This window comes from Macaca fascicularis, chromosome 20 (assembly GCF_037993035.2).
Source record: "Macaca fascicularis isolate 582-1 chromosome 20, T2T-MFA8v1.1".
Taxonomy (NCBI): Eukaryota; Metazoa; Chordata; class Mammalia; order Primates; family Cercopithecidae; genus Macaca; species Macaca fascicularis.
In genome coordinates this window covers 81,151,713-81,171,009 of record NC_088394.1, presented here as the reverse complement: position 1 = coordinate 81,171,009, position 19,297 = coordinate 81,151,713, and the positions used below count along the sequence as shown (strand labels likewise).

Below are 19,297 nucleotides of genomic sequence, written 5' to 3'. Positions count from 1 at the left end.
TCCACGCTGGGAAGTGTGCAGCCCAAACCCAGACACCCAAAGCAGAGCTTGTTAGGAAAGGGAGCCCGGGCTTCCTTGGGCCTGCCTGTGCCCCCAGCTAATGGCTGCCACATGGTGACGATGATGGGAACGCGGGACTTGGATCTGGGACCATCTGTCCTCAGGCTGGCGGCACCATGCCCTGTAGTGCACAGGAGGTAGCCTCCACCAGAGGGAAGGGGTGAGACAGGGGTTTGGAAGGGGAATCCTTGCAGAAAGGCATCCTGCGACGCTGGCCTGGTCACGTAGCCCCCAAAGGAGCTCCTGAAGGTGCCCTGACCCCAGCCCTGGGGCCTCCGGCTACTACCCTTAGAATAAGGTACATCTTAACCAGAATGTGACCCATTGCTGGTGACCAAGAAACCACCACAGCCTGACTCGAGCTCCCTCATCCCCTCTTTCCCTCCAGGCAGCACTGCTCTCCCCACTTCCCCTTTGTCACAGGCTCCCGAGACAGGGTGAAAAGTGGCAGAGGTGGGGGGTCATGGCACCTGGTCACAGGCCCTGGCTGGCTGTGTGACCCCATAGGCCCCTAGTGTCTCTGAGCCTATTTCCAGCTTTAAGCTCCTGTACATATGGCCCTGACTGCCTCTGACTCTTGGGACATGCTGCAAAGCGGCAGGAAAGCCAGTGTGGGCTGCAAAGGCCTCATCAGTGCTGTCACTCCCACACCCTGGCAGATGTTTCAGGCTTTGGGGATGCCTCTCCTTTCACCCCCCAAAGTCCTACTGCTGACTCCAATAACCACAGTCACTCTTCCCCACCAGTTCCCAAGCCCTGGTCTTCCTGTACCAGATTCTAAACATATATCTGCATCCCACAGAACCCCCAAGGAGCTGACTGAGAGGAAGATGAGCCATTCATGTGAGCAGAGATGTCAAACAGGCAGGAGTGCGGGGAAGAGGGGCAGGGGAGGAAGAGGCTGGGAGAGAGGGTGGGCTTCAGCCAGTCACCCTGGTGGGTAACTGGAACTTGATCCTGCTCAGGAGCTCTGGGACCCACCGTGAAAGACACGCTTCCGTGGTCCACCCACAGGAGGGATCTGGGGTATTTATACACCAACTCCCACAGACATTAGTAAAGGGCTCCTCCTCAGGGCGTTCACCTCCCAGTACTTCTGGCCTCCCCCAGGCCCGGAGGGCTCCTGGGCCACAGAAAGCACCGAGGAGAAGAGATCCTTTTGGGGACAGGGCCTGACGGCATTCACTCTGCCTCAGTGAGACATGGGGATTAGCACCAGTAAAGAAATGAAGAAATGCTGGTTGATCTGGCACAGAGGGGGCAGGTATGGGAAGCCAGGTCTTTGCCTGCACCGGGTGCCTTCTTTCCATGTCCACCTGCCTCTGTCTAGCCTGGGATGGATGGGCTGCCGGAGGAGCCAGACGGGCACATTTAGAAACTGCTCTTTCCTGAGTGGATGGCAAGAGCTCATAAGGAACCTCTCCCACCCCGGAAACACCCAGGGCGACATTCTCTCCAGCTGGCGGGAGCTGGGCTTCTGAGGATTATTAAATGGATTTTTCCTCCCTCTCGTGTGTGTTTCCTTCAAGGCCGCACGCAGGACAGAGCATTAACAAAGCAGCCAGCCCAGGGCAACATCAATCCAACAAATACAACAGCCCGAGAGCTTTGATTTAATAAAATCGGCCCCCACTGGGCCGCTTTAATTGTTTCCAGATTCTGAAAACATTTGAAAAGAGGATGCAAATGGAAAAATCTACCTCTGGCTACCAAAGCATTCCAGGCTCGCTGTGCCGAATGTCTACAGGGGCTGTGTCCTCGGAGAGTCACCCAAGCAGATGGAGCGGAGCCTTGGATGTTGCTGGGACAAATGTCCGGGAGAAGAAGGACACCAGGAGGGAGGCTGTCTCTATCCATCAGACAGGAAGAGTGGCAGGTCACCGGGGTCTTCACCTGGGCCTCCACAGAGAAGAATGTGCTGGGAGCCTGGCTGGTTCTGTTTTGTCTCCAGAGACCATGGAATTGTGTTGTGGCAGGTGGGAGACCCAGGATCTGCCCAGGAATCCGGTGGCCCGGGGAGGTTGCCACTGAGCGTCTGTCCAGTCCCTTCTGGCCAGTATGACCCCAGAGGAGTGAAGCCACGCTACGCCCCACAGCAGAAGGTAACATGGCCACGTGGAAGGAGGAGCATGGGGTGGAGTCCAGCAGACTTGGATTTGAATCCTAGCTCTACCAACAGTGTGGCCTCAGGCACATCACTCACCTTTTCTCAACCTCAGTCTTCATATCTGCAACATGGGCTCACTATGCAAACCACAAAAGCCCTCCGAAGTGTCCACAGAAAGCAGCTACATGTAGGCGCTGCCTCAGGTGCTGCTTGGTCATTAACATGGCATGCATGTAGGGCACAGGCATCCCACCTATGGTGCCACCTCTGCCGACAGGGTCTGGTGCTGCCCCAGGGAGGAGCCCAGAGACCCCGGCAGACCTGCTGCAGAGTGCCAGGCACAAGGGCGTCTGGTGCAGCTCCTCTTTGGGGACACTGCGAGCCCTTTCCCCACGGCTTGGGCTTCAAGGTGGGCACTGAAGGCTGGACAGAGGGGCTTTGGGGGCCAGGAATGCAGAGCACAGGAGGCAGTGCCAGGGAGTCAGGAGTCTCCTGTTCTGTCCTGGGTCCCCAGCCCCATAGGCCACTTGCACTGTGTTTGTAAGAATCTCCCTAACAGGAAAGAGTGTTTGTTACCTCCATAGAACACAAGGGTGAGAACACTCTCACACACACACACACACACACACACACACACACACACACACACTCACTCATGCTAACAGGCACATTCCCACCCTTTGCTGACGCAGATGACAGCCTGCCACGGTCTGTATGTTACAAGTCAATTACACCCGCCTCCCAGCCTGCCTCTGATGCCGCTGGGGAGGTCATCTTACCATCTCGGGACACAGGGGAAGGATGTGGGATGCTTCCCCAGGAGAGGCCCGGCAGCCATCAGAAGGCCACTTCCCGTCAATCAAAGGAGTAAATTGGAGGTGGGGGTGGCTCATTTACTTTCATCTCTCCATATTAGATGGCATGGTAATAAAAGAAGAAAATGGTATGGTTTTTGAGTGGCCTCGGGCAGGTTTCTGAATGGTCTTGATGCTCGGTTTGTCCATCTGTAAAATGGAGGCCATGCCCACCCCAGGGTCACTGTCCAGGAAGCCCCTGACTCAAAAGACATCACAGATCCATCCTTTCCTCCCTCCTGGTGTTTTCTGCAGCCTCCCCCTCCCCTCTCATTAAAATCAGAACGTGCTGGAAGGCAGGGGCAAGCCTAGCCCCCTGGTCCCCCCTCAAGTAGAAATGGGTCCCATCCTTCAGGACCTGTGTCTGGGCAGCTTTGAGTGTGGAGAGAGCACGGGGTCCCAAAGTCCACCTGGAAGGGGGATGGCTCATGGGTTCTTACCCAGGAGGCTGGGCACAGATGGAACCAACACCCCCCGAGGAAAGCAGAGGGTATCTGGACAGCTGGACTCCTCCTGCTGAGGCAGTGTGGGAGGTGAATTGTCCGGGTCCCTTGGGGGACTCCAGGGGCAGCTGCACGCCGAGATCATAGCAGCAGCAGTGCCCCAGGCCAGCCTCACAGGTCTCACTCCTGCCCTTATGGCCGGACAGGGTTTAATCAGACACCTGGATGACGATGAAGGTGCCCTTTGGCCTATATGGCTTGCAGCCCGAAGCCAGCACCCCTGACTGACAACCCCCTCCCCACTCATAGAAGAGTGATTGCAAACTAGGACCCAGACCTGGGGCAGGGGCCAGACGGGGAAGGGGAGTGACGTGGGTGCCCGACACAGAGCGGGTCACTGTGGGGCTCGACACGGTCACTCAGTGGGGGCCTGGCGGTGTTTGTACTGTGGCCATTATCACTATCAGGAGGAGGACTGCTGGGGTAGTGCAGCTGTGGCCACATCACAGCTGAGCGATGCTGTGTGTGAAATTATGCTTCTGCACCAGTGTCCTGTAGAACCCCCACCTGGCCACACCCTGTGCCAAGCAGTACCAGGGCCTCAGAGAGTAGATGAGCTGTGGCCCCTTCTCTGGGCCCCAAGCAATTCCCCCAAGGCAGCAGGATAGACAGCACCGTGTCACCGAATACAGAGGCATCATGGCAGACCGCTCGGCAGTGGGCACAGTGAACCCCACCTCCTTACCAACCACGACAAAGCCTGGCAGCCTCTGGGCAGTGCCAGGCGGTGACGTGAGCTCTTGACAAGTATCACTAATTTAATCCTGGCCACAACCCGCTGAAGTGGGCACTGCTATTAGCCCCATCTCCCAGATGAAGAAACTGAGGTTCAGAGAGGCCACTTAGCTGGGGCCAACAGTTAGTCTGTGGCAGAGTTGAGGCTTCAATCTGGCATCTGGTTCCATGGCTCATGTTTAACCGCCATACTATGCTGCCTCTTATACAACAAGAGCATATCGATACAGTGCCCTGGTTGTTTGAGGAGGGGTTGCCTGCAATGGGTTTTGAAGGATGAATAGGAGTTGTCTGAGCAAAGGAAACAACCCAGGGGTCAGGGAAATCTTGGATGTGTTCAAGAGAATGAAGAAAAGTTAGTATAGCTCGGAGTAAGGGCAGGTCAATCCCTGGCACATAGTAGATGCTCAATAAATACTTGCTGAAGCAGGTGCTGGAGGAGAGCAGCTAGATGCAAGCTAGCAGGAGGTGGCTAAGGAGCGTGACTGTCCTTTAACCCACCTGCACACGCATGCACACACAGGCACCTCCCCATCCCCCCTTCCCCAGTCACTGCCCTCCTTTCCTTCGTGCCAGCCCCTCCATGCCAAGTATCCTTGGGAAGCCACCGAGGGGGTGATGGAGAAAAGAGGAGACTCAGGCAGGCAGGGACAAGGCAGGGGTGGGAAAGCTGGTTCACTTTGCTTCTGGATGTTTATGGTTCTGGAAAATATGCCAGGGGCAGGGGAGGTTAGCTATCCACCACCACCCCCACTTCCTGGGCACCCTGGTGGGGAGGGGGCAAGGATGTGGCTCGGCCTCAGGCGAGGGGTGGGAGTCTCAGGGGAGGCCAGCCCAGGCAGCCGCCGCCGCTGCTCTGATAACCTTCAGCCCCGACCTCATTTCCCACCGAGGCTCGTGCAATTTCTTCCAATTTTCCACATAATTAGCTGAGCGGGAGACGCATCCCCTGCTCTGGAGGCCCAGCCTCCTGGGCAGGAAGGAGCCAGCCGCCTCGGAGCCCAAGGGTCCATGGCTGAGAGCAGAGCCACCTCCCTGCAGGCTCCCTCCTGTCCCCCCGCTGAGCAGGCACCAGATGTCCAAAAATGGGGGATCAAGGGGGAGGGGAGGAGCACAGGACACGGAGGTTAGTGTCCACTCCCCACCAGCTGGCTGTGTGGCTCCAATCCTCAGCCTCTCGGGCCTCAACACACAGGTCACATAGGATCAGTACCTCCAAGAGTCCACTAGAGCCCTGTCTCTGCCCACCCCTCCCAGCCCCAGCATACCCCCAGCAAATAGCCACCCTTCCTTCATGCTGCCCTCACCTCTTCTGGCAGCCCCCAAACCATCCCTTCCCTCCCTGGAGTGGTAGGCGGTGCAAGGACTAGGAGGGGGCATCTAGGAGGCCCACAGCTCAGCTCTGCACCAGATCAATCCCTTGTCTGCTGGGTAACAGGCGGTGTTGGAGACCCATCAGCCTCAGCCTTGCCCTCTGTGAAGGGGGCACAACAGAAGCTACCTCAAAGTTGAGAAGAAACAGGTCCTCGTGCCGGAGACCCTCAGTGCCGGCCCTGCTCCCCGCCTGGTGGACAGTGCCATCCCTGTCCAGTTAGAGGGAGGCCTCTGGATGCTTCTGGAATGCTTGCCATTGGCAATCTCCAATTTGGCTCAACAGAAGCAGGGAGGGAAGGAATACAGGTCTCCCTGCTGGGCCCCCACAAACACGAATTCACTCCTCGGGCCTCAGTTTCTCTAACTGAGCAATGAGCAAGGTCGTTGAGCTCTCACATGGCTAGAAAGTTTTCCTAGAAAGAGAGGAGGCATGCCCAGCAGCCTCGGCCGGAGCTGGAAGGGGGCGCCATGGCCCCCAAGGTGCCCAGAAAAAAGGACAAGTTTGCCCTTCCTGGGGAGGGAGGCCCCTCTCGGATGGGTGGGGTGGGGCACTCCCCCGCCTCCCTGGGGAGCCTCAGGCTCCTTGGAACGGCCTTCCTGTGACGGCATGAGCAATTCCCTTCCTCCCTCCCGAGCCCAGCACCGCGGCCTGAAATCCATCATTCCACTTTGTCTGTCCAAGGACCCGCAGGCCACCCAGCCACTCTTACAGGGAGTACAGCAAGCATTCTCGGGCAGAACCAGGCACAGCGTACCCAGAAAATGTCAAGGCCAGAGACTGCAGAGACCCAGGCCCACCCAGTCATGTGACTGTGGACCTGGGACCTCACCTGCCCTGGCCCTGGGCTGCTCATCAGGAAAATGCAATCATCCACGTCACACAAGCCTGGACCCCAGGGATGTGTGGGATGCTCGGGTACCCCATTTCCTGAGCACAGCAGAGAGCCCCGCATGGCCTGATCAAAACATTCCTCCCTCATGAAAATCAGAACCTGCCCCAAACATGTGGTCTTTCAGTGCCTGCTCCCAGCAACAGCAGGGGGGGCATAAGCCTCTGGAGTTAGCTATCAGAGGAGGCTATCAAGGAAGGCTTCCTGAAGGAGGTGAGGCCCGAGATGAGGAGTTTGACCAGGGGACAAAGGAGGGGTCTGCCCAGTTATGAGATATAGTCTGGGCACATTCTGGAAAAGGCCAGGAATTGGCCTGAACTGGGGCAATTATGTCAGTGGTGAGGTCTGCAGGGTGCATTAGTGTGGGTCTGGGGCGGTCGAGACTCAACAGGGAGGACAGCATCTCTAAGCAGTCAGCCCTCCTCAGCAGCAGTCATGCCTGCCTCCACCCAGCGGAGGTGGCCGCCAACTCCTTTCTGCTCCGTTTATGAAACTGGCTTGCAGGCAGTCAGGATTGGTGACAGTCTCTCCCATTGCAAACAGGCTGGTCTCAGTGTCCCGTCCACACTCCGTGCATTTACCCGCAGGCCCTCATTCTAATTCTGCTACTTGTTTGCCCTTAAGAATAATAAAATTATATTCCCCCTCGCAACTCTCCCAACTCACCAATCTGGGGAAGCAGCCTCCGCCACTGTAGTGATAACAGTGCGTGTTTACTGCATATTGACAACATGCCAGACGATGCTCCGGATGCCACGGTGGTGCCTGCTCGTTTACTCTTCACCACAGCTCTCTCAGGCTGTCATGACATGACTGTCCCATTTCTCAGAGGGGAAAACTGAGGCACAGAGAGGCCAAGTCACCTGCCTGGCCTCACACAGCATGGAAGTAGGGGAACCCGTGTAAGGACCCAGGGCGCCTGATCGCGAAATGCAAGGACTCAGCCCCACCCCCTCACCCCTCCTGGTCCTGGTCACCCACAGTCTACACACACCTGACACCAGGGGTCTCCAGAGGGGACAGGCCAATTTCACATCCTTTTCCTGACTCTACACACACTGGGATACCAGCAGCTGGGAAGTCCAGCAGGGAGAGAGGGCTCGAGCCGTGACAAGCACCAGGGACTGCCTGCCCGACGCCATCCATAGGGGGATTTCATGCGAGTTCAGGGCCCGAGCAGCCACCCCTGGCCCTGGCCCCGGCCCCTTCCTCTCACCCCTGGGCTCCTCTGCTGTTGATGCTTAGATCTCAGCTCCAGGTCTTCAGACAGTGGCTGGTGCAGAGGAGAGTTTGAAGAGGAGGGAGGCGATGATGCTGGGGGAATCAATGTGAAATCAAGACTGGGCCCAGAAACCTCAGGGGCTCCCCGGAGTTGAGGCGTGGAACCCCCACAACAACCTGCCCAGTGTGAGGCCAGGGCTCCCCTCCACCTCACCCGGTCCCCCAAGCCCATCTGAGACGGGTCCTCCACAAGGTCTCCTTGTGCTTTTAAGCTAGGGATGGGGGGCAGATATCCCATTCCACACCAGGGACATGACATGCCACCCACGGGTCAAGGACCCCTCTACCCTAACATGAAACCTCAGGCCCTCTGAGAGGGGCCCACTCCCGGCTCCAGCTGCCCCCCACTCTCCCACAACAGACTGTGCCCCATGATCCCTAACTGCTAACCTTGCGAGGCACCCTCCACTTGGAATACCCTTCCCTGCTTTCTCTATCTGGTAGTGCTAAGGGTCTGTGGAGCCCTTACTGGGGAACAGAGAGGTCCCCGCCTCCTGGAAGCCCTCCCTGGCCCCAGGCTGGAGGGCCCGCCCTGGACTAAGCTCTGCGCCAGCACTGTTTGTCCTCCCTACCGACCAGCAGCTCTGTGAGACCAGGACGGTACAGGAGATCTGGAATGATGAATACGAAATAGAAAAAGTGGCCGGGCGCGGCAGCTCATGCCTGGAATCCCAGCACTTTGGGAGGCCGAGGCAGGCAGGTCACCTGAGCGCAGGAGTTCCAGACCAGCCTGGCCAACGTGGTGAAACTCTGTCTCTACTGAAAATACAAAAATTAGCTGGGCGTGGTGTCCCACGTCTGTAATCCCAGCTACTTGGGAGGCTGGGGTGGGAGAATCACTTGAACCCTGGAGGCAGAGGTTGCAGTGAGCCGAGATCACTCCTTTGCACTCCAGCCTGGGTGACGAACTGAGACTCCATTTCAAAAAAAAAAAAAAAAAAAAGATAACAAAAAGTGACCATTTCATCTGGTGTGATCTGACCCTAGGTGCGTGCCCCCGAGGTAGAAGAAATTCAAGCTTTAATGCAGGAGCCAAGTCCATCTGGGCCTAGACCAGGGATCCTCACACTGCAGCCACCGGGCCAGCAGTGCGAGTGCCACCTGGAAACTTGCTAAAGGCGCAGATTCTGAGTGAGAAACTCCCAGGACCGCCAGCAACCTGATTCTCCAGCTCTCCAGGGGCCTCGGATGCACGCTCCAGCGTCACAGTCCCTGCCCTGAACACTGTAGAGTAAAAGGCTGTGCATTTCTATCGAGCCAAAAAATAAAAAAGGTTTGATGATCTTTGCTAAACAAGCATGATGCTAACATGATGATGATGATGGTCTCAGGGAGGCCTATTCTGACCACGCTCTTTGAAGCTACAACTCTCTTCCCTCCCGCACCCTCCAAGCGTGAGCTTCCTTCTGGAAGCCTCTAATCACTGCGTGTCGCTAATTAGCTGTCAGGAGTGCTGTAAGCGAGCCTGGCCCCCGCCCTCCCGCAATCTGCAGGATCCGGGTGTTATTCGTCTACTCCTGTACTGTCTCCTTCCCTGCTAGAAGCTCAGCTCCCTAAGGGCAGGGATCTCTGTCCACTTTGTCCACCGCTCTATCCTCTGAGCCTAGAACAGGGCCTGGCATACAGTAGGTGCTCAATTAACACCGAATTGCAGAATGGAGGAACCCAGACACTCACCTAGTTCTTTTCAGCTCCCTTTGCAACACATTTTCCAACTGGTGCCCACGGCAAGCTTGTTAAGAGACGGAGCAAGCATCACTCTTATACCCAGTTTCGGATGAGGAAACTGGGCTGTGGGGAGGATCAGACTTGCGCAAGGTCACACATGGAGCCTCGGACTCCCGCTCTGGTCTGATTGCTAAATCCAGAACCCTGTGATCTGTTGGCAAATTCAGGCTCCTGGGATCAGGCGTTCTGGCCTTGCCTCCTTCTCCTGCTGACAAGCCTGCAGTCTAACGGCGTGGCCAAAATGGAAACCGTTACCCTAGAAATCACCGATGTGGGGCTGGAGGAGGGCGGCCACGGCGTGCTTCCTCTGAAGTCCCGGCATGCGGCTTCAGGGCCGTGACGATGATGCCTGCCATCTGAGAGGCCCCCCGGTGCAAAGACACACAGCTAATTAGCTGTCAAAAGCGATGCAAACTCTAGCTGGCCCCCTCCCTGACAATCTCTCCCGGAATCGCCCTCTGCCACCGCGTGTCACCACATGATAAAAGGAAATATGTTCAAAGCAGAACCACTAACAAGAGACAGGGAGGCTCTGAGAGGCAGAAGGAAGCAGATTGCCTCTGACACTCTCCGAGGAAAGGGGGATAAATTAAAACCATTAAAAAAATAATTTGTCATCGTCAGTTTTCAGAAAGAAGTCATTCTTGAAGAGCAGGATTCTTGTTTGGGGCATTCCGAGCACCCGCAGGGGAGACGCCAGGGAAGTGGGTAAGAGTCTGGGCTCTGGATTCAAAACCGGCTTTGTCCCTTGTGACCTGGGTCACCTTGGGCAAGTCACCTTACCTGCCACACCTCAGTTTGCCCATCCGTAAAGTGGGGGAGACAATCATCCCGACATAAAGCATGGGGGAGAGGCTATGAGAAAATACACATATTTCAGGATACACGAGGGTTCAGCCCCCCGGGGACAGCCGAAGCGGGCACCAAATCACAGGTGCTGATGCGCCCGCTGCTGCCCAGCTGCAAAAACACAGGCACGTTCTCAAGCCCCTCAGCTTCCTTGTCTGTGGAATGGGGACAATGACGGCTCTGGCATATAAAGTGCTTAGCATGCACCTGAACAGCCATCCACTGTGGGATGATCTGTCCGAGGGCATCTGCTGAAAGTCGACGGCCTCAGGATGGCCGGGAACCCATTGATGCCCAGCCCTCTCCTGCTGGCCGCCATGTCCCCTCTAACACACAGGGCAGCCCTTCACTCTGAGCCTGTCCTGGCCTCTCCCAGGAGACCCCCACAGGTGTGCCACCCGGCGGTCAGAACCAGCTGGGCTGCTTTGGAGATGTGCCTACCCACTCTGCGCCCTCCTCCTCTGTGGGATGAGGGGAAACACGCCAAGTGCCTACCTGGCTGAGCCCTTGCCAGAAGTCAGGCACAGCTCAAAACTGCGTGAAATCCGCTGAGTCAGCAACTGCTCGCTGTACAGATGGAACACGGAGGCACCGAGGCAGAGGCACACCCTGAGTGACTGGGGGCACCAGGCCTCCTGCCCCCAGGGGTAGGTGAGGCAGAGTCGCACCCTGAGTGAGACAGGGTACCAGGCCTCCTGCCCCCAGGGGAAGGTGAGGCAGAGTCGCACCCTGAGTGACCAGGGGCACCAGGCCTCCTGCCCCCAAGGGTAGGTGTGACAGACAAGCACATGGCATGGGTGTGGTTGGGGCCAAAGCAGAGGTGTAGTCTTGAGCGTGTGTCTGGAAAGCTCTGGCAAGAACGCGAGTGGGGTTGGGGCAGCCCAGGGCAGAGGAAGGGCTGAGACCCTGGGCAGCCGTGGCCCTCCAGGCAGGGGAGGCAAGGGCTGATCACTTAGAGCACTGGGTGATGCCCAGTGACCAGAGCACCCGGGAGAGGGCAGGACCTGTCAGGGCCAAGCCATGGGGGAACTGAGCACCCCCAGGTTGAATGCCCCCTCCCAAGATGCAAGGCTGGGCCCTTCCCTGCAGGTTTCTCCCTGCTTTTCCTTTGCTTTCTCCCTGCAGCTGGGCTGGGGTAGGTCAACAGATGTCCTCAGCCCCCATCTGGATGCTGGCACGGAGGCCAGCCATGGACTCCCTGAGCCCTCAGTGCCACGCCCCATGTGCCCATCACTGCAGGATGTCGTGCGGGGGTGGGGGCTCCCAGTACAATGCAGGGGCAACTGGGACACAGAGAGCAGATGGTGGGCACACGGGCAGGGGTACAGCCCTGCCCTCGGGACTGTCACTGCTCTCACCTCCCCTCTCCTCTGCCACCTGTGTGGCCACCATCTGGCACTGATGCTTCCACAGGGGACAAAACTCCAGCAGCAGGACAAGCAGCTCCTTCCCCTAGCCCTGTGCAGTTCTGTGCAGCTGCTCACCCTCTCTGTGTCCTGGCTGCCCTGGGGCAAAACGAGCCAGCCGTGAGGGCCTCCAGCCCACACCCCGCAGGACAGCTGTGACTTCAGTCTTTATTCTGAGATCTCTGTCTGGCTGTTGGTAGATCCTTGACCTCTTCACACAAAACAACAAGAGTCTTCAGGTGCCTGGAGCCCACGGCAAGAGTGGTGGAGCATGGAGGGAAGGGGTGAGCACAGGGTGGGCCAGGGTAGAGCACAGGGCAGGACGGGGGCTGCACACAGTGGGGCCGTGCGGATGGGCAGCTGGGAGGCAACCGGGGTTCCTTGGAGACCAGGGGCACAAGCCCCACCCCTGGTGGCATGATGTTACTTCTCCCTTCCACAGTTGCGGCGGCCCCTGCAGAACCCTCCTCCTCCCTTGCCCTGAGCCCGCATCCTCCCTGGGCAGAGGTCAAGATCCCCTCCTCTCCCCAGGACCAAGAGGGGCCTCTGGGGAACTTGTCCCCAGCCTGGCAGCCCCCGGGGGCCTCCCAGAAGAGCTTAGCCCCCAGAGAAGAAGGGGGAGCAGTGGGCCCCTGACAGCTGAGTGATTGCCATGGCAACCGCGCAGCAAGGCAGCTGGCAGGGGGGAGGTTGGCAGAACAACGGGCTGGCCTCCGACGGGGAGAGGGCGAGGTCAGGCTGGGGCACAGGGGCCACAAGGGGCGGAGGCTAAACCGCCACAGCTCCCTTCGCAGGCCTGACAAGCGCCGACATGACAAGCTTGTCCCCCTTGGAGGAGTGCGTGGTGACCCCGCTGGGCGGTCACTGACCAGGCGGGTAGGACATCTGAGAACCCCTCCAGACCCAACCGCTTTGACAACCCTCTCCCTCCTCCTCCCACAAGTGGGGAAGGGGCTCTTGCTGGGATTCCTGACGCCTTGGGAGGCAGAGGCCTCCTGGCCCCCAGCTCCCCCTCCGCCTGGAGGCCAGCCAGGAAGGGCTGGCGCGGAGCAGGGGCCATGGGGCTGCAGGATGCGGGAGGGCTGAGCTTTGCTGGGTTTTCCTGCTGCTGTTTCTGCAGCTTGTAGTGAAGACCCAGTAAGAACGTGTTCAGGGGAAGAATGAAGGAATCAGGGGGCATCGTCTCAACATCCTTTCACTGTGGTTCAGGAAGGGAGACCCAGGGGTGCAGGGCCAGGACAGGGGCTCAGCTGAGATCAAACACAGTCTGTGTGACTCCAACCTGCTGTCAGCCCCTCAAGGGAACTGGGCTGCTCCCAGCGGTGTGATGGGCCAGTGGGCCACATTCACGGTTTTGGGGGAGCTGGAGGGGACTCTCAGCCCAACTCTGTCCCTTCTGAAGATGCGTGAGGAGGCCCCTGCTGCCTGCTGGTCTTCCAGGTGCACATCCCACCCTGCCCCTCAATTGAGATCCTCACCCAACCCAGCAAGGGCCGTTTTGCCCATTCTACAGATGGGGAAACTGAGGGTCCCCAAAGAGAGTCAAGCAGCCCAAGGTTACTCTGCAAAGTGAGGAACTAAGTCCAGGCCCTGAGCTCCCAACCACACCACCCCTCCTATGCCCCTGGAATCCCCAGGTGAGGGGCCTCAGTTTACGTGTATTTATAAACTGAGACGTGGAGGAATGATGAGAAAGCATCCCAGATACTCGGGGGACACCCAATCTTAGCTCATCTGTTCTTTTCTTTTCTTTTTCGTTTTTGAGACAGGGTCTCACTCTATTGCACAGGCAATGGTGCCATCACGGCTCACTACGGCCTCATTCAAACGACTGGGCTCAAGTGATTCTCCTGCCTCAGCCTCACCAGTAGCTGCGACCACAGGTGTGCACCACGTCCCGCTAATTTTTAAGTCTGTGGTAGAAACAGGGGTCTCACTATGTTACCCAGGCTAGTTTTTTTCCTTTGCAATAAAGGCAGTTTATAAAATGCTTAGCTAAATATTACTTCATTTTCCATATCTTATAAGACTTATCCTATAAATCAATTTACAAGTATATAGGAAATCTCCTTCCTCACACTATGTGCTCCAGCTTGAAGTTGGACAAAATACAACGGAATGAGCTCCTGGGGAAACATGGTAGAAAATGCAGAACGTTGCTGAGCATGGTGGCTCATGCCTGTAATCCCAGCACTTCGGGAGGCCGAGGCAGGAGGATCACCTGAGGTTAAGAGTTCGAGACCAGCCTGGCTGACATGGTTGAAACCCCATCTCTACTAAAAATACAAAAATTAGCCAGGCATGGTGGCGGGCTCCTGTAATCCCAGCTACTCGGGAGGCTGAGGCACGAGGATCGCTTGAACTCAGGAGGTGGAGGCTGCAGCGGGCTGAGATCACACCACTACACTCCAGCCTGGGTGACTCTGTCTCAAAAAAAAGAAAATGCAGTGTGTTGTTCCAATTGTTCTCTGACGAATACAGCAAGTGTAATCCACCCTTCGTCTCTTCAGCCTCCCTATGTCCCATGTCCCCCCACCCACAGACCCCCACCTTGTCCAATAAGAGCAGCACCATCCAATAGAAAGTATCGTGACAGAAAGAACCTTCTAGATCTGTGTTGCTCAATACAATGGCGACCGGCCACACGTAGTGATCACTTGAAACTCAGCAAGTGCAGCTGAGGAACTGAATTTTGCATTGCGTTTCATTGAAATGTAAGTGGCTACATGTGGCGAGGGTCCTGGGCCCTGAAGCTGGAGAGTAAAGCCTTTATCATTTACTACAAGAGTGTCCTGAGGCCAGGGGCAGGAGAGTGACAGACAAGACCCCACAGCTGACAACCCCTCTGGGTGGCCCAGCACCCCGTGACAGGGACAGACATGGGTCTGAGCTGGTGGGTGTGTTCAGGCGGGGATGGGGAGGAGCGGGTGGAATCCGGGGTCCCCGATGGAAATAAGGCATCAGCCAAGGCCGGGAGGCCGGGCCAGGTGCTGGATCAGGCCCGGTGAGAGCTTCGCCAAGGAACGTGCTTGGGTGGCCCTGAGAGTGAGCGCCTCAGCCACATCGCACCTCAGCTTCCCCATCTGCACCAAGGCAACGAGAACAGTCCCAAACCTAAGGCTACTCTAAGGCTGAATGAACCAGTGCATGCGAAGTGTCTGCCTTACACAGGGTGCGCCTAAGTGCTGGCTGTTGTCATTATTATTAATGCAAAGCACTTAGACATGTCTGCGTCAGAGAGGGCGCTCCACAGGTGCTGGCTGTTGTTGTTATTATTATTATATTATTATCATTACATGTTTCTCGGGCTGTTTGCCCCACTTGAAGCTCCTGCCTTCCACCCGCCTGGTACTGTCTGAGTCTCCCTGCGGAGGGACGAGCTTCCAACTCACCCTGTTGGCGTCCCCTCCCCACCACGTGGTTTAACCAGAAAAACCGGCATTGTTTCAGCCCCATGACACTATGAGGAAATTAGTATCATTCTCCCATCTCACATATGGGGAAGCTGAGGCACAGGGAGGTTAGGGACTTGCCCAAGGTCATACCGGATTGAGAAGTAGGCACTGGCCAGGTGTGGTGGCCTACGCCTGTATTCCCAGCACTTTGGGAGGCCACGGTAGGAGGACTGCTTGAGCCCAGGAGTTTGAGACCAGCCTGGACAACACGGTGAGACCCCATCTCTACAAAAATGTAAAACTGAGCCAGGCATGGTCGTGCACACTTGTAGTCCCAGCTGTTCAGGAGGCTAAAGTGGGAGGATGACTTGAGCGAAGGAGGTTGAGGCTACAGTGAGCCGAGATCACGCCACTGCACTCCAAAAAAAAGAAAGAAGAGTAGGCACTGACTGGCCAGGCATGGTAGCTCACACCTGCAATCCCAGCACTTTGGGAGGCCAAGGCAGGCAGATCACGAGGTCAGGAGTTCGACACCAGCCTCATCAACATGGTGAAACCCTCTAAAAATACAAAATATTAGCCAGACGTGGTGGTGGGCACCTGTAATCCCAGCTACTTGGGAGGCTGAGGCAGGAGAATCGCTTGAACCCGGGAGGAAAAGGTGGCAGTGAACCGAGATCATGCCACTGCGCTCCAGTCTGGGCAACAGAGCAAGACTCCATTTCAAAAAAAAAAAAAAGTAGGCACTGACATCACCCCCACTTTACAGATGGGGAAACTGAGGCTGAGAGGGGTATCATCAGTGGTCCTGGACCACACAGCCAGAAGACAGCTGGGCCAGGCTGGGCCGGCAGCTGGGCTTTCAGGCCTCCCAAGCCCAGGCTCTGGCCTCTGGGCTCCCGGGTCTCCCAGGCAGCAGGAGTCGCGGGAGAAGCCTCTGAAAGGGCTGGGGAGCGGGTGGGAAGGTGTGGACAGCAGGCTGGGCTTCTGCCACTCGCTCCATCCTGCCTCTCACGCCCGCCCCTCAAGGAGCCGGAAGCTGGCAACAGCGACCGCCGCCGCCGCCTCCCCTCTCTGGGCCCATCTGCTCCGGCACCGGGATCCAGTGGGTGGCGGGTCCCTGCAGAGACCGCCCGCATCAGAGGTGGGTGCTGCCCCCAACCTCCTCTTCTTCCCAGCCTGGGGATCACCGGGGGACACAGAACAGTGTTCATGAGTGCACTGTGGTGGGCAGAGCAGGCCGGATGCCCCTCCACCTCCAACACTGAGACCTGGGCACACATCCCCAGCCTCGGCTGCCGCAGGTGTAAAATGGGCACAGCATGTGTTGGTTTAACAGTGGGCTCTAAGCCAGCTCCTGCCCCTGACTGGGACCCCTCTGCCTGCGTCCTTCCCTTTAGGTTTCCTGGTCATAGCGTCTGGGTTTCCAGGACCCTCCCACTTCAAATCAGTGCTGGTGCCCAGGAGCACAGTCATCCTTGTGACAGGCGTGTGGCCGGGCTGAGGACCAGAGCGAGCAAGCTGGGAGGATGTGCGGACAGGGAGTGAGATTTCCAAATGGCCTCCCCAGTGGGCGGCAAGGGACCCCCAGAAGCTAAGAGCCCAGAGCCACCTGTCCCAATTGATGACGCTCATTGCCAGACCTCCTGGGGTCAGGAGACCTCTCCGAGTGGGGCGGTCATGCTAAAGGGTCACCTAATAGATAGCAGAATATGTGCTGAGTACCTGCTGTGCGCCAGGCACTGTGGGAGAGGCTAGGGGACAACTTCGTGAGGGTCAACACATGTCCCAATCCAGACAGCCAAGAGAACCAGGTCTGCAGGCACCTGGGCGGAGGGCAGGGGCGGGCAGGGCTCTGCAGCAGAAACGCTGGGTTCCACCACCTGCTCCTGCTTCCCAGGAGTGGGCTCCAGTGCCGGCTCTGCCATCTGGCTGTGTGACCCCAGGCAAGTCACTTGACCTCTCTGTGCACCAGAATACACCAGGGTAGAAACCACGCCCCCTTCGGCGCAATCCCGGGAGGTGAGATGAGCTGCTGCCTGGCACACGGTTTAAGTGCCCCACAAGGGCTGGCAATGGGATGGTGCTGAGGCTGCGCCCCACACGGCAGGGTCCCCATCCTTCCAGATGGGAATTCAGCCTCCATTTTTGCTCCAGCTCCATCCCACACCTTCCTGACACAACGCACCAGACATCCAGACCTGCCTTTGCCACCTCTGAGCCCACAGCACCCAGCCTGTGCCACCTCCTGGCCTTTGCACGCACAGTTCCCACTGCCAGGAGCAGCCTCTGAGCCCACAGCACCCAGCCTGTCCCACCTCCTGGCCTTTGCACGCACAGTTCCCTCCACTGGGAGCACTCTTGCCCCCCTCCTTCTCCCCTGGCTAACTCTTCCTCCAGGTCTTCCGGGAAGGGGACCGGACAGGATGTCCTTCCTCTGGGTTCTCCCAGACTCCTGGAGCCCCACCAGTGCCATCAATCACACTGTGCCATAGCCCACCCTGGCACAGTGAGCCCTGGGAGGACAAGGCCTCCCCATCCCTCTGCAACACTCAGAAACCAGCGTACAGAAGGGACTCCAGAAAGAGGAGGCAGAGACACAAAGGGGTCCCAGGTGGAGACAGCAGAGGTGGCTGCAGCAGCAGCCTGTTCCCCCTGGAGACCCCACCCCATTTCCAGGGCCACACAGGCTGCAGCTCTCCAGGATCTGGCAGGGGACAGCGACACCTAGTGGGCAGCGGGCACAGTGCCCCACCACCCAGGAGGCCCAGCACACATCCCAGGCCCCAAGCAAGCGGGGATGAAGACTCCAGGGCAGGACCAGGGGCAGAGGGGTACCCAGCAAGCCAGGTGGGTGCGGCGCGTCGCCGGCGGCGAGGCAGGCCTTGGCGCCTTCTCTGCTCCTCCTGCCTCCTCCCGTGGGCAGCTCATTCCCGCGTGGCATATGCCCGCCATATGCTCTTCCCGTCACAGCATCTTCAGCGGGCCTGCAAGCAGCCTGCTGGCGGGGGGCGGGGGCGGGGGCGCCTATGAGCTGGAGCCGCCTGGCTGCTGAGCCTTGCAGGCTGCAGGGAGCAGCTGGGGGCTGCCGAGGGCAGGGAGCCCACCCAGCTTCCGCCTCCCTTCCACCTCCCTGTTGGCAAGTGTCAGCTCCACCAAGGCCCCTGCAAGGGAGCCAAGCCTGTGGTCATCCCACATGACAGGCAGCCAAACTGAGGCTCAGAGAGGCTGAGTGTCTTGCTGGAGGATACAGAGCCTGCAAGGACAGGCCCGTCCTGTCACCGGCAGCCTCAGACTGCACCTGTAACTTGGGGCAGGTGGTTGGGGTGACTCACTGTAGCGTTCTCTGATGTTGGAGGCTCAAGGGTTCAGAGCTTTGCTGTGCCATCCCCATACTGGCACGACCTCTGTTTCCTCCTCCCCTGAAACCATAGCTGGGGCCTCTCCGGCCTCTTCCTGCTCTGACAACCCCCTGAAGGAGGATCTTCAGGGCATTTCTGGGCCTGGCACCTGACCCTGGACTTGAGCTTCTCAAACTGGGTTCCCCAGAGCACTGGCGCCTGCAGACGGGCTTGAGTCTGCCCGAGGGGCTGAGGGGAAATTTGAGGTGGGGACCAGGAGGTTGTCCCCCTTAAACCAGAAAGTGTCTAGGGTAGATTTCCACAGTAATTTCATGGGCATACACATCTAAGCAACAAGGGTAGGGAGGAAGATTCCAGAACTTTGTGCTACGGAGGAGGTAACACTGAGCCACAGTGACAGGCCCAGCCCCCTCCTGCCACCAGATTCCCTCAGGAGCCAGGCCAGGTGACCCCATGGAGATAAGGACAGGCCCAGCCCCCTCCTGCCACCAGATTCCCTCAGGAGCCAGGCCAGGTGACCCCATGGAGATAAGGACAGGCCCAGCCCCCTCCTGCCACCAGATCCCCTCAGGAGCCAGGCCAGGTGACCCCATGGAGATAGGGACAGGTCCAGTCCCCTCCTGCTGCCAGATTCCCTCAGGAGCCAGGCCGGGTGACCCCATGGAGATAGGGACAGGCCCAGCCCCCTCCTGCCGCCAGATCCCCTCAGGAGCCAGGCCGGGTGACCCCATGGAGCAGATTCCCAAGCAACGG

At 58.0% G+C, this 19,297-nt stretch overlaps 1 protein-coding gene across 5 annotated transcripts in view; it reads right to left on the bottom strand.

Annotated features, from left to right (window-relative positions):
* GSE1 (Gse1 coiled-coil protein) overlaps positions 1-19,297 on the bottom strand; it is a 511,516-nt gene that overhangs the window by 405,909 nt on the left and 86,310 nt on the right. The gene's annotated exons all lie outside the window — the stretch shown is intronic.